Below are 17,509 nucleotides of genomic sequence, written 5' to 3'. Positions count from 1 at the left end.
TTGCCTCCCTCCAGGGTCTGATGTCCACACCAGGTAGGGCGGAGCCAAGTGGTTGGCCTCACCCACCGAAGAGTTCACAGGCCTGGAGGCGGGAAAAGGAGCGGAGTTTAGTTGAGGAGGTTGAAGTGAGAGGAGGGAAGTGGAGAGTGTCTGGGTTGGTGGCCCAGGCACTGACAACAAGGTTGGCAGACGGTGGCGGCCGTCTGCAGGAGTGGTGGATCAATGCGGAACCGTAGGACCGGAGTTGGGCGGTGGCCCGCCGGTACCGACCGGGGAGCGGAGTGAAGCCAGCACACACAGGCAGGGCCATCGGACCCCGACTAGGCTTGGAGTCGCCATCAACAGTCAAATACGAGTGTGACAGGAACCCCAGGGGTTTCCTAACAGCCAAAGACCCGTTAGAAGGCAACCGTCCGCACCGTGAGGGTATACAGCTACCGCCAAAGGCTAGAGACCCAAGGGCCAGCTCCTGCGGGCAAACGGGCTCCTCCCTTATCCATACACTGGGGAGCGGACTACCGTTGGGAACCCATCGTAGTCAAGACACTACACAAAGGTGCAGGGAAAGACAGCCGACATCACCTGTCTGGGGAGAGACACTGCAGCCGGCTGCGGGACCCGTCCATCCAGCCATTTGGTTTACCAGAGACTTTGTGCATCTCTTGCTGAGTGAGTACACCCATGCCATCCGGCACCGCACCGCGCTGTGCCCGCAACCCTGCACCTCACCTACCCTGCCTCCCCGTCTCACCACCGGGCCCCGAGACCACCGACCCCTACCCACGGAGGGGGAAAACAACATCCCAACTGCTCCCTACCATCGCTCCCGGGATCCCCGTCACCAGCAGCGGTGGTGCCCATCTTCACCACGACCCGTGGGTGGCGTCACGGACTAAATCCCCCAAACCAACCACCCTTTTCACTCACGGGTGAGGAGCGCCGCTCGAGTCCCCGAATCCGGCCCACCGCTCGAGCCACCGAGCAGCAGCCGCACCAGCGCCGGACCCGAGCGTTAGCGAGCGCAGCGCCCCGCCGCCCGCGACACTTACACTCAGAGTTTCAGGAGACCAGACTTAACCCTAGCAGCGCTGGATAAAGGAGAATCTGCACAGCCAGCAGTATTAATCTGAGCAAGTGTATATGAAGTCCTGCACTGTGATCTCCTGACACCAGAAATATAAGGGACCACTGCTGACATCAGCATTCTGAGAACTCCTAGATCTACAGAAGAGAAAACAGGGATTTTATCAAAACTACACCAAGCAGAAAAGTAAATGACACATTGCTGAAATGAGGATCTCTTCTCCTATATCATGCTCCTCTTAAATTACATAGTAAAAACCTTGTTATAGATTCCTTTTGATAGGAGTACTAAAATGTCAAGCCTGAGGACTAGCACTATCATAACAAGCCATGGGCAACCTGTGATTATTCTGTGCATGGATGGATCAGGGATGGACATAACTTAATAGAGTCTTTTGAGCGCCAAACAAATTTTTGTAGTTGTTCTATGTGAAGATATTGCTAAATCATGAAAGTATAGGCAGTCACGTGCCTGCAAGTAAGCGATTTGCATAGTCAAAGTCACATACCGCTCCTCCGCTCTTTTTTAAATCTCCTCCATTTCTTTCAATATTCTTTTGAGAGAAACTGCTGAAAATCTAGTCATCACATGACCACCCATTTTCTTACCTTTTACAGTGGTGGTCGGTTTATCACTGGGTCATCATAGAGCAAAGGACTGGTAATATGTACGACAGTAATGGATTCAATCTCCGGAGTCACTTGGTAAGATTAATGTTCTTGACACAATATGTTTTATTCTTCTAGTTGTTTTCTATGACGTCGGCTAATTAGAATTCAAACATTTCACTCAGCTCTAGTTAATTTGCTTGTTTTTAGTGTTTTATTTACATGCGTTTTTATTGCGTTTTTGACTCAACATTTTATGTCTCTTTTTGATATGTTGTGTTTAAAATTAAACTGCTTTGTTTGAAACACTTTTTTGAGCACAAATATACGCAGCATCAAAAACACAACTGTGAAGATGTAATTTACCCTCTCACTGTATATGCTGTGATACTATGTCATGATATGCATATTTCCCTGGTTGTATTAGTTGTAATTCATGTATTTCCTTGGGGGAGCTACTGATCTCAATGTGTCTCTCTCATACAATTGTAGTCTTGGCATCTAATGTGATTATGTAAATAGCCTGTCCTCTTCTTTCCAGAGTTGTGTATCTAATCTGTAATTGAATTGGCCAGTGAAGGAATAGTCATTGTTCTGCACAGCAGGGGATCCCTTCATCTACTGTGGCTGGCAGACATATCGGAGCCCTGTGATGGACCAAACCATTGATGATAGGATGTGTGACCCCCACCCCCTGAACATGGTGGGCTGGTCAAGGAGCACAGACAATGCATTTCCCTTTTTGTAACTTCAGAGTGAGCTGAAACTTGAAGGGAGCAGGAGCTTCAGCCTGTGTGGCTGTGGACACGGACAGAGCTAGGCCTGTGTGGCGGCCCGTGGGATTGTGTGGAACTCTTTGGACTACTGTAAGGACGATTGCTTTGTAATCCGGTCCGAGGATTGTCGGGAAGGGCCCCCGAATCTGTTTTACGTGGACTTATCGTGTGCTGTTCCAGTGTTCTTGTGAATAAACCTGTTGGATCGTTCCTCGGGCTGTTGTCTCTCCTTGCTCTGCTGTACACCCCGTCACAAACTGGTTGGCAGCGCTGGGATCAGAGCAGAAGGAATGGAGGACAATGGCTCAACATCAGGAACCAGCACTGCAGAGTACAAGACCTGGACTTTGGGGAGCCTGCAATCAAAGGCCCGTGAAGTAGGAGTTCGTTTCAAAGGACTCTCCAAGGAGCAGCTGATTGAGGCGCTAGAAGGAGTCTGCTCGCAAAATGACGTGGAGGAAGGATCCTCACAGCAAAGGGAGGAAAGACGGGAGCTGGAGGTAAATACCCAAAAAAGTCAATGGATTGTGTGGTACAAGGAAAAGATGGCACTGCTTGGAGATGAGGCCACCATAGAAGATAAGAGGGAGGCCATGCGTGGAGCTGAAGAGAAGGAGCGCAGGATGGAGGAGATGGCATTGCTGGATAAGCAGCTCGCTGTGGAAGCCGCGAGAGGTTCCAGACAGACTGTAACCCCAGCACCCATCATGAGGGAACTTCCCAGAGTGTCCCGCAAAGACTTCAAGCAGTTTAATGAGGCTGCTGGTGACATTGAGGGCTTCTTCCAGGACTTTGAGCATCAGTGTCGATTAATGGAAGTCCCAGAAAGGGAGCGCGTCCGGCATCTGGTTGGGCTCCTAGAGGGGGGAGCTGCTGAAGCCTATAGAGCTATGGACCCTCGGTGGAACTGTGAGTATGCGGAGATTAAACAGACTATTCTAGAACATTATGCTGTGACCCCAGACACTTACAGGACTCAGTTCCGTGCTTTAGCCTGTGATGGGGAAGTGTCTTTTAAGATATATGCTCATAGACTCAAACAAATATGTAATCGCTGGCTGGAGGCAGAGGAGGCCTTATCTTGGGAGACCTTCCTGCAGGTCATCCTAAAAGAACAATTCTTTGCCCAGTGCCCCGCTGAGATCCGGGAATGGGTGCGTGAGAGAAAACCAGCGACAGTGGAGGAAGCTGCTGCTCTCGCTGATGAGGTGCTCACCATCAAGCCTCAGTGGAGGATTCTGTTGGAGGATGGAGAGACGCCTAACAGCTCCACAACACTGGATGCCCCCAGTTATTCTGTCCCCATTGTTCCCCGTTCCTCTAAGCCACCACATGTTGATACCCGTGTTAATGTGCCTCCAGTTGCTTCTACTGCACTTTCTGGAATACGCCGGGGAGAGGAAGTAACAGAGCGCAGGTGTTATGTTTGTAGGCATCCCGGGCATTTGCAGGCCTCATGCCCAGCCAGGCCATGGAGGAATCATCCTCAAACCCCTACAGCACCTTCAGGTGGGAGCCGGCCTCCAAGTTCCCCTACCCCTTACCCAAGAGGACGCCTTGGATGGAGGGAGACCCAGCTCAGATGCTATCAATGTGGACAGCCAGGGTATCGGCAAGTCTCCTGCCCAGCTGTTCAAATGAGGACTGATCCTGCACCCAATCGGATTGTTAATTATTTACAGCCCAGTGCCATGGAGGAAGATGTGGCACCGTTATGTGAGGACTGGCCTAGTGACTCAGCCCCCCATGTTGCACCACCAGGAGTTTACGGGGTGCGACCCGCAGTTATGACGACTTCTGCTCATCGAGGTAAGCATTTGCAGGAGGTTGTGCTGGATGGACAGAGACTTGTTGGATTTTGTGACTCGGGTGCTTTCCTCACACTGGCTGATCCCCGAGTGGTTCGGCCTGAGGCAATCCATAGAGGACCTGGGATTGTTATTGAACTGGCTGGTGGACAATGGAGGACTATTCCCACAGCCACTGTGGATCTGAACTTTGGTTTTGGGGTCAAGCGATGTGTGGTTGGGATGATGGGTGGTCTGCCTGCAGCTGTTCTCCTGGGCAATGATGTGGGAGAGCTACGATGCCAATTCGTGGCTGCATGAAGCCACATGTAAGTAACGCTCTGCCTGTGTGTACTTAACCAGTGACCTGTAGAGGTCCCTAGTACGTACACAAGTTGGGAGGGGGAGGGATTGTGAAGATGTAATTTACCCTCTCACTGTATATGCTGTGATACTATGTCATGATATGCATATTTCCCTGGTTGTATTAGTTGTAATTCATGTATTTCCTTGGGGGAGCTACTGATCTCAATGTGTCTCTCTCATACAATTGTAGTCTTGGCATCTAATGTGATTATGTAAATAGCCTGTCCTCTTCTTTCCAGAGTTGTGTATCTAATCTGTAATTGAATTGGCCAGTGAAGGAATAGTCATTGTTCTGCACAGCAGGGGATCCCTTCATCTACTGTGGCTGGCAGACATATCGGGGCCATGTGATGGACCAAACCATTGATGATAGGATGTGTGACCCCCACCCCCTGAACATGGTGGGCTGGTCAAGGAGCACAGACAATGCATTTCCCTTTTTGTAACTTCAGAGTGAGCTGAAACTTGAAGGGAGCAGGAGCTTCAGCCTGTGTGGCTGTGGACACGGACGGAGCTAGGCCTGTGTGGCGGCCCGTGGGATTGTGTGGAACTCTTTGGACTACTGTAAGGATGATTGCTTTGTAATCCGGTCCGAGGATTGTCGGGAAGGGCCCCCGAATCTGTTTTACGTGGACTTATCGTGTGCTGTTCCAGTGTTCTTGTGAATAAACCTGTTGGATCGTTCCTCGGCCTGTTGTCTCTCCTTGCTCTGCTGTACACCCCGTCACAACAACTATTACTCATTGTAGGAACCTAGACCAATGGGCTTTTGCTGCTTCCTATGATAAAAAAATAACCACAATGTAACCTTATTCATTCTCCTCCTCTCTTGTAGTCAACAATTGGCCTTTTTAGAATAAAGGAACTTTTGTATCAAATACTTAAAACATTAAATATTTTTTTTTTCTCTGAAAGATGTGCTAGGGCTTATTTTCAGGGGATGTCTTATATTTTCCCATGAACAACAATCCACATTTATTCTTGAACAAAAAAATAAAATCAACATTTATTCAAATATAACCATCATCACGTTCTAGAACATCAACATTTTGTGTTAATCCTCTTACTGGCTCTGATGCACGTTTTCTTATCTGATCTGCTATTCTTGTGATGCAGAAGCAGTCCTATAGTGGTGGGCACATACCATATTTACAAAGGTTTATATTACCTGCTTAAATATATTATTCTCTATGTGTTGCTAAGATTGCCCCCTAAATAAAGCAGACACCCCCTAAACGAATCACAGTTACCAGACCACAAACACTTAGGAAAGTGAATGGGCTCTCCCATACAAATCTACATTGCTGTCAGGTCCCCTTGCGTTCTACAGCGGTTGGCTCCCCCTGCTGACTGGAAGCAGTCTGGTACCCTATATGTTTGTGAGAGCTGCAATGCAACACAGCTGGAACAGCAAGGGACCCAAGAGTGACACAAATCTCTGTGTGAGAGCCCATCCATCATCAGCACTTGCCAACTGTAATTGTTTGGGGTCTGGTGAAAGAGATTTTTTTGGAGGGTGGTGTTTGCTTTATTTTGGGGATGTCTGCTTTATTTGATGAAGAGTCCTGCTGTATTCTTTATTTTTTTTTTAGCTGCCTGGACACTTCCTTATGGAACTATGAGTAGAGCTTATTTTTGGAGTAGACCTTATACTGTATTTTAAGTATACTCCAAAAAGCCCTTAAAACCCTACTAGGGCTTATTTTTGGGGTAGGTCTTATACTGTATTTTAAGTATACTCCAAAAAGCCCTTAAAATCCTACTAGGGCTTATTTTTGGGGTAGGTCTTATTTTTGGGGAAACAGGATAGTACTTCTATTTTTAGTTTTGTCATACTCAGTCTGACCTCATTCTGTAATTCTCATTCAATAAAGTACTATATTAAATTACAACCCATATTTAAACTTTTTATTAGGCCTACCACACTGGGCTGATAAAATACAGAGCTACTAACAAAAAGATCAAACTCAGGCCTCAATTCATAAAGACCCACATGCCAGTGTTAATAATGGTCATGCAGGAATAAGGTGCAACTAATTAATTAAGATGCACACAACACTTAGGGGCACTTTGCACACTACGACACACTACGAGCGCGATAGTCCCCAACCCCGTCGCACATACGATATTGTGTGATAGCTGCCGTAGCGAACATTATCGCTATGGCAGCTTCACATGCACTCACCTGCCCTGCGACGTCGCTCTGACCGGTGAACTGCCTCCTTACTAAGGGGGCGGGTCATGCGGCGTCACAGCGACGTCAAACGTCAGGTGGCCAATAGAAGCGGAGGGGCGGAGATGAGCGGGACGTAAACATCCCGCCCACCTCCTTCCTTCCGCATAGCCGGCGTGAGCCGCAGGACGCAGGTAGGAGATGTTCCTTGCTACTGTGGCTTCATACACAGCGATGTGTGCTGCCACAGGAACAAGGAACAACATCGTAACATCGGCCCTTCCGAAATTATGGAAATGACCGACGCTACACCGATGATACGACTTCGACGCTTTTGCGCTCATTAATCGTATCCAAAACTATTTACACACTCCGATATCGACAGCGATGCCGGATGTGCGTCACTTTCGATTTGACCCCACCAACATCGCAGCTGAAGATACATTTCTGCCATACATACAAGGTATACCACACCTTTTAATGATGTTTTCGAGCAGGCGTTGTCATGCCTTGCCCCAACTCCTTCACTTCTCTGATAACTTTTCCAGAGCTGACTGAAACAAGCATAAAAATGTCAACATTTGCCATTTTTTTTTGCGTAACTGCAGCTTTACGCAAAAGATATTTGCCTAAGCATTGCCAGCAAGGAAGCAATCAGCTCCAACTGTCCACGTCATCAGTACTGGTTGGCTGAAACTATTCTTCATGCTCAGTATACTCAGCACACCAGTACTCTCTGATGCCACTTATTTTGGTCAAAATAGTTTTTAGCTACAAATAAAGTCTCTTCAATGATTTCCTATTCAGACATATTATTCCAATGTCATAAAGTAATAAAGATTATCCCACCACAAGCCTCCGGCCATTCCTTGACAATTTGATGGTCAATTAATGGTATTATATTTAATATATTGCACTTTTTATTAATCCAGAGAATACCTTTTGTACATCCCATTCCCAGTTCCCTAAATCAACCATATGCAGCGCCTATTTAATGCTATTAAAATTACGCGGAAAATATTAGCAGCTCGTAGTAGTAGCTTGGGGATTTCTCTATCAATCCGTATTTAAAATAGAGGAGTTAAGCTAACGTGAAATGCCATCTGTTTTCTGCTTCATGTGAGATTTGGTTCTGCCGGCACCAACTCTGCCTTTAGCTGTTTCATCATTAATTTAATTTTTGTGATATCACTGCTGCGCATGTTTAGAAGTCAAATATTTCAAATGAATATCAAATGGGTTGTGTAGGCAAACGTTACCTGGAGTTGTGTTTTTTATGCTTTCTTCCATTTTCATTAATGCACCTACGAACATCAATTTAGAATTTATTTGCAAAGAGCTGCATTAATGGGGTTGTTCACCTTTGGGGACAATTTCCTTGTTTTTTTTTTTTAACTGGTGATTTGGACTAAAAATAATTATTACATTTGGGTTTCATTAAATATTTTTTCACCATTTTGCTTCTATAGCCGCTGTATTTCCTTTGCTGGCCACAAAATAAGTTAACTGTGAATCTGTCAGGGAGTTCATTGAGATTGACTTAACAGAGAGTTTGTAAGTCTGATCCATCTATTTCTGATCTTCTTTCACATCAAATTTGAATGAGCAGCTAAAGAAAGAGCCTAAAAAAGCCAAAGGGTGCAACATTTTTAATGAAAACCCAGAACTGGACAACCCCTTTAAACAGTTAAAGACCAGGCAATTTACACCCATTCCATTTTTTTCAAATAAAGTTTAAAGAGCTGTAAAAAAGATACTCTCATATAGTTTTTGAAGATGCTCAATACTTTACAATGCAAATCAACTGAAAGGCTTAACACTTGAAGTCCCAGAGAGGGGTCATTTAACATTTCTACCTTTGGAACCCAGAGACAGGTCAAATAACCTGAAGGATTTTAGCTAACATCCTATAATCACCGTCTTTTCTTCTCTAATTAAGGCCATTACTGTCACACCACAGGAGGTTGTTGTTTTCTATTGAGTTTAGCCATTTATTTTCTAGTTAGTTCTATTCAGTTTATCATCAGTAATTTGACCCTCTTTCGGACTTCAGGGGGAGCTCGAAATTTCTGGGACTTCTAGTGTTAAAGGGGTTGTTCACTAGTTGGACAACCTCTTCTCATTCCCCATGTTCGCACCCAGTTATAATAAAAATAAGCCTATACTCACCTCTCCTGTCAGCGCTGTTCCAGTGGTGATAGTTCTCGCTCTCCTTGGGCTCCTGGGAGGTTGTGACATGACTTGAGCCCAGCACCCAATCACTGCTGGCTTCTATCTCCATGCCTTTGGACCAAATGAGCAATCAACAGGAAGTGAGCGGCAGCAGCACTCATTTCCTGTTGATTGCTCGTTTGTCCGAAGGCAAGGAAACAGCAACTAGCATTGATTGGACGTGGAGCTGATTTAAGGGGGTCTAGAACTATGCTTCCTGATAAGGAAATGTATTGTCTTATGTCTGACAAACACTGTGCTATATTTGGTGCTGTCTCTAGATGGCGAGGTTGTAGTGATCGCTTCCCTGGTACCTTCTGGGTAGGAAAAGGGTTAATTGCAGGGAGGATTGTAGCTGATAAGAAGGGCAAGCACTAGGAACAGACTAAGAGAGTCCCCAGTGAGGAGAAGAGTGGGGTGTAGCTGCTGCTGCATTAGGCCTTATAAGCCGGAAGCTCAAGTGAACTAATTTGGCCAGCCCTTCAGGGGCAGACTCAGACAACGGACACTCAGAATCCCGTACGAGGAAGGACTGAGTAACTGCGTCCCCAGAAGAGGGTTATTCCGTGAGGTCTGAATGGCGTTCGTTTCCTTGGAAGGCATGCCCATTGAGCCCCCTCAAGAGATTGATGGTTAGTGTGACCCTAAAGTGAAGGTGGGAACTGAGTATGAGAGCAGAGAATGAAAAAAAACCTATAGCGATTAGCTGGGGTTTGCCATGGTCGCACAGGCATCATAGTGTAATTTTGATAGGTCAGGGTTAATAAAGAGTTAATGTTTTTGAATGTTTTCAGGTGGTATGAGGTAATGCGAACAGCTGGTGAGAATTGGTTTAATCGCTTTTTTCTACTGATATGATTGGTTATTTGAAAATTTATGCGGGAAAAAAGACTATTTAAGGCCTTCAGAGCAGTCAGCTGTCAGTCCAGCTGATGAAGAGTGAAGAAACACCCACCCTCCCACCCCTTTGTATTGTATTTTGTCGTGATGTGTTATTAGAGGGAAAAATCACCCAGGTCGTCTGGGTGGATTTGGTTGAAGTTTTTAGTTGGTTTTATAATGGACTATTATTATATGTGTCGGTTTAAAGAATTTTTCTGCATGTTATTGGTATATTTGGTATTAATTATAATCTATTGGTAACTCTTAATAAACCATCACGGCCACTTTTCATCCACACATTGCCTTTGTGTCGTTATTTATTTTAGGATAAGTGTTTATTTTTTAGTATGCCTTGTGCTACCATGAGCCTGCCATGTACTATGACTTCCTGAGAGGAGATGAGGGGCTTAGAGGTTCTCTCAGACCCAAGTACCAGGGAAGTGATCGGCCTGTAAATTGGACACTGTGACTGAAGATATGCGGAACCCCGTCAGAGGCCTGAAACACACTTCCGTTAAAAACACGCACGAGACACATATTTACCCTGCATGTTGCGCGTGGTAAGTACATGTCTCGGGTACGTGCTGTCCACGTGTGTTCTACTTGTGCTATCCCCGATAGCACACGTAGAACCGGTAATTTGCATACTCACGTGGTCCGCGCTGCTGTCTGTGGTGCTGATCTTCGGTCTCCAGCCCTTCCGTCTCCCCGCTGCTGCTGCTTCCGGCCGCAGTGAAGTGAATATTAAATGAGCATAATGAGCGGCGGTCGGCAGCAAGTGGCAGCAGTGGCAGAGGCAGGAGGGCTGGAGAAGGTGAGTAAATGTTTTGGGTTTTTTTCACTGACACGTGTGTTTTCTCCGGCGCGTGTCACACGGGACCGCATCCACACTACATCCGCGTGGTACGGGTGCGGGCCGTGTGACACCCGTGCTGCCGGAGAAAACGTAGACATGTCAGCGTGTAGAAAAACGCACACACATGCAAACGCACACGGACACACGTTCCGTGCGGTTTTACATGTGTGTGCCTGCTACAATAGGGTAGCATTGCTGAACGTGTCTCCGTGCCGCCGGTACGTGCAAAAAAATGGCAAACACGTACCGGCGGCACGGATGTGTGTCGGAGGCCAGAGTCAGAGTCAGTGCCCGTATAATGCGAGATGCAGATGTATGTGGATAGTTAACAAGTAAGTTGACTAAAAGAAACCCATCCATGTCAGAGTTACTGTCTCAGCGGATGAATGGACCTTTGTGGCTGTGTTGCACTGGAGTGGCGACCGGGGTTCAAGGAGTTAAGGAAAGGCCGCGCTGCAGCCAGGAAGCCTCTGCAATGACTAAACTGACCCCTGTTAGCCACCCCAACACTCACGTGACCCCAGGAATGCAAACCGTGGCACCGCTGTAATGGCGCCTGTACAGGAGTGAGTAAAGGCATTTCATTTTACTTGGGAGAAATGTGAAATCAAAAAGGGGTTATCTTACTAGTGGACAACCCCCTTAATGATATAATTAATATATTCAGAAAATGTATCTTCTGCTGTGGGGTTTTACGACCCTTGCTCCTTACACACTGATTAAGGTAGGTTCTTGATTCCGTACAACACAAAGTACACATAGACATGAACAGTGTGTAACAAGAAAAAATAAAAGGGAGTTCAATATTTTTTATTCTGGGTGCAAAAGGGATGAGGGGTTTCACCTTATAGGCCAAAAGTTATCTCTCTGATATTCGGCTTGTATTAGTTTCATATCCAAAAAAGCACAATGACTTATTAGGTAACTATTATAAATGTAGAAAAGTTTGAGTGCAGCCTTCATGTTTTGGGTCTTCTCATCTGGATCTTAGTAAAGGTACATTTGTTTTCTCATATTTGCTGAGTAGGCTTGTCCTTGTCAGAGATGTGCTGTGAAATAATGCTTCTTTAGTCCTCACCTACTTTATGGGAAAATTTGACACTTTTTGCTAGGATCCTGATTTCATATAATTTACAACAAAAATGTCAGTGGAAACCTACAATTGTTTGGTGTAGATTTGCTGTTTGCCGCATGGAGAAATAAAGACGCAACAAATTTATTAAGAGGCTTCACTCGGATGAAGTCTTATGGCTGTGGATACTCACCGGCTGTTTACACCTATGTTTTTTCTGTTCTGTACTCTCTGACTTGCTCATATATTTTCTCTTTACTCGTATGAGGATTGTTCCTTTATTATTGCTGCTCACCATATAATTATATTTCTCATTGACAAGCTTTGACTCTGTTATATTCTAGTACTGAATTCAATTACCGTATTTGCTTTCTGTTGAGATTTTTCTTCCTGGAAACAAATACATTAATGTCACGGTTCTCTCTGCTATAAGAGAGTAGTGACAGGTTCTGGGTCTGAGTCTCACTTTCCCTTGTGAGACTCGGCTACTTAAATGTATTCTTTTTCCTTTGGGGAAGAGAGGGTTAATGTCTGTATTTCCTGCCAGCAAGCAGTCTCGTTACCATCTCAGGTCTTTCCGATTTGAACCAGTCACAACCCCTTTATATAACCTTTGCGACCAGTAGAGGATGCTGGTTATTCTCATTCATTTGGATGCTTGACCTGGAAGTGAAAGGAACTGGTGGAACCCTCTCTTGAAGTTGCTGTGGTGGCTACAGTCTTGGGTCTGACTGCAGCAGTTTGTTGTTTTTTTCTCCTGTCTGTCTTCCTTCCCTGGTGTGTTGTTTCAGTACACTGGTGGAGCTAGCATCCCTTACCTTCCTACTCACTAGCCAGTGCTATTTTAGGATCACTCTGGGCTTCAGGTTCCTGCTCGGTGACAGGTGAAGAACCTGTATAGGGACTGGCTTGGAGTGCAGGGAACAGTGGTAGGTAAGTGAAGGTTATGTCCATGCTCCCTCTCACTAGCACTAGGACCCACCATTGTTAAAGTGTCCTCCCCAGTGTACCCCTTGTTTGTCGTGGTGTTACCCCTGTCAATTGTGTGTTTGGTCCTCACGCTGGACCTGCCATAAGTCCATGCCATGACAATTAATTAGGAATTTGCTACATAGCTCTTTTTCCACCATTTCATAGACTTGAGATAATGTACAATGTACATTTTTTTGCATGTGATTTTAAGTGGTTTTTTTATTATTATCTCTGTGTTGCTGCAGTTTCATTTTTTCCCTATGTGCTAATAAAGAATGAACTAGTTATTTGAAGCACGGTCTCAATTCTATGTGTATTACTTTCCTATATTTTTTGGACTTGATACTCAAAAGTCCCATTCCTTCTAAAGTCAATACATTCCAATAAATTTCTCTTGTTGGATTTGTATTAATACTAAGTTGTAGACAGTGTGGCTCATATACTAAGGGTTAAATTGAATATTAGGATTGTTGGACATCTGTTTTTCTACAGTCCCTATGTGAAAAAAAAACAGTTTTCCAAATTGTATAACCTAGCAAAATTGAGTTTGCGATTGAATCCCGCTGAGAATATATGTAGCATGACAACAGTATCTGTAATGACTAATTTTCATTTAAGATGATTTTCCAGACCATTAAAGTTAAATAATTTTGAAGGTTTTGACTAGGTACTGGAACAGGCCAGCACCAGAAAAGTAGTTTAATTTTCTTCTTAATAGATTTTGTCTGGCTTCCAGAATCTTGTAAATGTTTTCCTTTGACACTTCAGCTTTCCAGCGGATTAGAGTAACTAGCTCATGACTTTGTGTTTAATTGATTCCTAAAATGTATTTTTAAATCAAATTTAAATTAATAAAATTTCTAACCAACATTCAGCTGGCATAACATCACATGAGCTGATCGATGTGCGGAATATGGACTTCGAATTGAATTTCCTGAAATTTTCAGGTCTCTACAAATGAGTGGATCTTTTGAAATTTGAATTCAAAAACTAATTTTCTCAAAAATTATGATCTGTGGCGAATAAATTTGCGTGAATCTCAATACTAGAAAATTTGTAATTGCTCGAAAAATATATAAGGGGAAGATAATGAAACTTACTGACCATAAAAGTTTACATTTTACAGGTGAGAGCTAGAGAGAGGACCCCCTGATTATAAGAGCTTACACTCTACAGGTGAGAGAGAGAGGACCCCACTGACCATAAGAGCTTACACTCTACAGGTGTGAGAGAGAGAGGACCCCACTGATTATAAGAGCTTACACTCTACAGGAGAGAGAGGATCCCGGTGACCATAAGAGTTTATGCTCTGCAGAAGAGAGAGGACCCCACTGATCATAAGAGCTTACACTCTACAGGTGAGAGAGAGAGGACCCCACTGACCATAAGAGCTTACACTCTACAGGTGTGAGAGAGAGAGGACCCCAAGAGCATACACTCTACAGGAGAGAAAGGACCCCGGTGACCATAAATCTTATGTTCTGCAGGAGCGAGAGCACCACTCTGATCATAAGAGCTTACACTCTACAAAAGACAGAGAGAGAGAGAGAGAGCACCCTGCTGATCATAAGATCTAACTTTCTAGAGGAGAGAGAGATATCCCCACTGATCATAAGAGCTTACACTTTACATGAGAGAGAGGACTAAACTGACCAAAAGAGCTTATACTCAACAAAAGAGTGAGAGAGGATCCCACTGACCATAAGAGCTTATACTCAACAGGAGAGGGATGACCCTACTGATCATAAGAGCAAATACTCTATAGGAGAAAGAGGAGACTACTGACCATAAGAGCTTACACTCTAAAAGAGAGATAGGACCACGCAGATCATGAGAGTTTACACTACAAGAGAAAGAGAGAGAGATGACCCGGCTGATCATAAGAGCTTACACGCTACAGGAAAGAGCGAAAACCCTTCTAACCATAGCAATTTACACTCTGCAGGAGTGAGGGCCCTCCTGATCATAACAACTTAAGGCCGCTTCACACGCAACGACATCGCTAACGAGATATCGTTGAGGTCACGGAATTCGTGACACACATCCGGCCTCGTTAGCGACGTTGTTGCGTGTGACACCTACGAGCGACAGCTAACGATCAAAAATACTCATCTAATCGATGATCGTTGACACATCATTCATTTTCAAAATATCGTTGCTGGTGCTGGATGCAGGTTGTTCGTCGTTCCTGAAGAAGCACAAATTGCTATGTATGACACCCCGGGAACGATGAACAACAGCGTTCCTGCGCCCTCTGGCAATGAAGTGGGCGTGTCGTTAATGCGGCTGGTCTCCACCCCTCCGCTTTTATTGGCGGGCCGCTGTGTGATGTCGCTGTGATGGCGCACGAACCTCCCCCTTAAAAAAGAGGTTGTTCACCGTCCACAGCGACGTCGCTAGGAAGGTAAGTATGTGTGACGCATCCTTTAGACTCTGTAGGTGAGAGAAAGAAAAAGAAGACCCCACTTAAAATAAGATCTGACACTCTACAGTATAGAGAGACTTAGCCAGGGACTCTGGAGATGGAAAACAACAATGTAGTACATACTGTGCTCAACTGGGAACTGCTGATTTCTGATGGCCCAGATAATCACCCCCACTGTGAAGATATGATCATCCGTAAGATGTCATTCATTGCTGCAAGGTATTATGGGGAGGTCTGTGCAACAGCACAAAATTATATCAGTCTGTTCTCTGATGCTTTAAGGTGATGGAAATGGTAACAGGTGAGGGGAGGTTTTACAAATCGAATCTCAACATATTTGAATTTGCGTGAAATAGTGAATTTCAGGAAATCCTTCTAATTTGGTGGTGCCCACGCACTTGGAAGTAAAAAAACGTGAGTACATTAAACAATTCTTTCAATCAGATTTATAATGAAGGTCTTTGAAACACTTAAGGATCTTTTTAAGACCAATGGATTAACGAAGTAGTCCCTGACCAGTATTCTCCAACATTGAATATAAGAATGACAACTCAGATTACTAAAATGAATAATGATGTCTTTATTTCCTGAGAGTATGAGGGTTATGTATAATAAAAATTAGTACATCAGAGTGGCAATACTAATATAATGCAGAGAATTAAACTGAGAAAAAATATGCAATGAGGAAAGATTTCCAGGACATTAGCTTAAGCCATTGATGCTTGTCATAGGTTGGAAGACCAACCATTTGTATACCATTGATCAGCAAAATAACGGGGTAATCTACTTGATTATTTTCATGACATAGGGCTGTTAAAAAGAAAAAAGGTCACTGTGCAAAATACATTGCCTGGCTGCATACGTTGCCTGGCAGCCTCCATTTAGTCTTCTCGGTCTCCATCATTCTCCGTTATGCAAGTGCATTCGGCATAGCCTGGCAACTTCTGTTCCATGTGTGTATGTTCAAATATTACCCCCCAGCTAAAGTAACTGTGTGTTTAGTTCCACTTGAGTCCTCGTTCCAAATAAGAGAGGAATGTGGACTCAAGCGCAGTTAACTGCACTGTTACTTAAGCCAGGGGGGAACATTTGGACTATTCACATGGAAAGGAAGTTGCCAGCGATGCTAGCTGCACGCTTGATGATAGAGACCGATGAAGGCTGGGAAGCCTGAATTGGGGCTGCCAGGCGATATCTGCTGCTGTGAGGACAGTGATGGCCGGGGAATGTGTCCAGGGCAGGTAAGAGAATGAGAGATTCAAGCAAAAAAATATGCTTGAGTTCCCAATTGTCTCCTATTGTGCTCAGTACTGCAGTTGAGCACGCAAGCATTCCGATTTGCTCAATTTGAGTATTGAGCTCCAAGCACTTGTGTGCTTGCCCATCACTAGATGGAGGAGCTGGAGGAGAGAGGAGTTAATGGCAGAGCTTCTCCATCCTCATCCTCCTCATCATTTTTCTTTCCTACATAGGTGTTAAATCTAGAAAATCTGCTTTAATGGTATTGCCAGCACCCCTTCTAAGAGGTAAGCGCTAAGGATCCCCCAACACTCAGCACCTCTGATCTAAAAAACACACATTGTAATTCTAGGGGGATGCAAATGTGACGTCCCTGGACTATCAGGTCGTCACACGGTGCTGTACGCTCTTTCTCTTAAGTGCAGTATCCAAATCCCTCATGGTTCTGGGTCCCTATCATGCAGTGTTGCCTCCAACAGCAAATTAAATCCTAGATTACACCCTGCACCACACCCACCAGGCACACCAGTGGGCGGCTTGAGTGGAATAGGGTCGCCCACCTAGGGGTCAGGAAGGGAGGTGATTAGTGTTGTGTTGTGGAGGAGGAAGGCGAAGGAGGTTGGGATTAGTGGCTTCCAGGAAAAGCTTACTAGGTTGCAGATGGTGGTCTGGACCTAGAGGAGTCGGACCCCCGGTCACAGGGGATTGAGGCTAAGTGCCTGGGACCTGTCAGAGAGGATGGTGTTGTGAATGTCAGTTATGCTTTGGCTGCTGGGAGGCTCCCTCTTGTGGCCAGGAATGGTTTGGAAAGAGACCAGGTGTGTTGAGCAATGGGTGTTTCCATTGCTAATTCTCTGCTTATTTAAATCCTGGTCTGATAGCAGGCTATGCCGGATGTCAGTTGTTCTTTGTTCACCAGCCTGCTTCATCCTGCTCCATACCACATCTACCCCAGATAAGTGCTTTGCTCTTTGTTTGTTGTTTGGTTCTTTTACTCTTATCTGAGTTTGTCATTTGCTGTGGTTGTTTTCAGTTTATTTGCATGCAGGGATCTTCCC

The 17,509-nt window shown here is 44.9% G+C and overlaps 1 long non-coding RNA gene across 1 annotated transcript in view; it reads left to right on the top strand.

Moving 5' to 3' along the window:
* LOC142301239 (uncharacterized) overlaps positions 1–17,509 on the top strand; it is a 101,947-nt gene that overhangs the window by 52,208 nt on the left and 32,230 nt on the right. Inside the window, exon 2 of the long non-coding RNA XR_012752716.1 lies at positions 1,702–1,788. This is a non-coding gene — a long non-coding RNA (uncharacterized LOC142301239). The remainder of the gene's footprint in view (positions 1–1,701; positions 1,789–17,509) is intronic.

This window comes from Anomaloglossus baeobatrachus, chromosome 4, assembly GCF_048569485.1.
Source record: "Anomaloglossus baeobatrachus isolate aAnoBae1 chromosome 4, aAnoBae1.hap1, whole genome shotgun sequence".
Taxonomy (NCBI): Eukaryota; Metazoa; Chordata; class Amphibia; order Anura; family Aromobatidae; genus Anomaloglossus; species Anomaloglossus baeobatrachus.
Note: the sequence above shows the minus strand (reverse complement) of the source record. Positions and strands in the feature narration are given on the sequence as shown.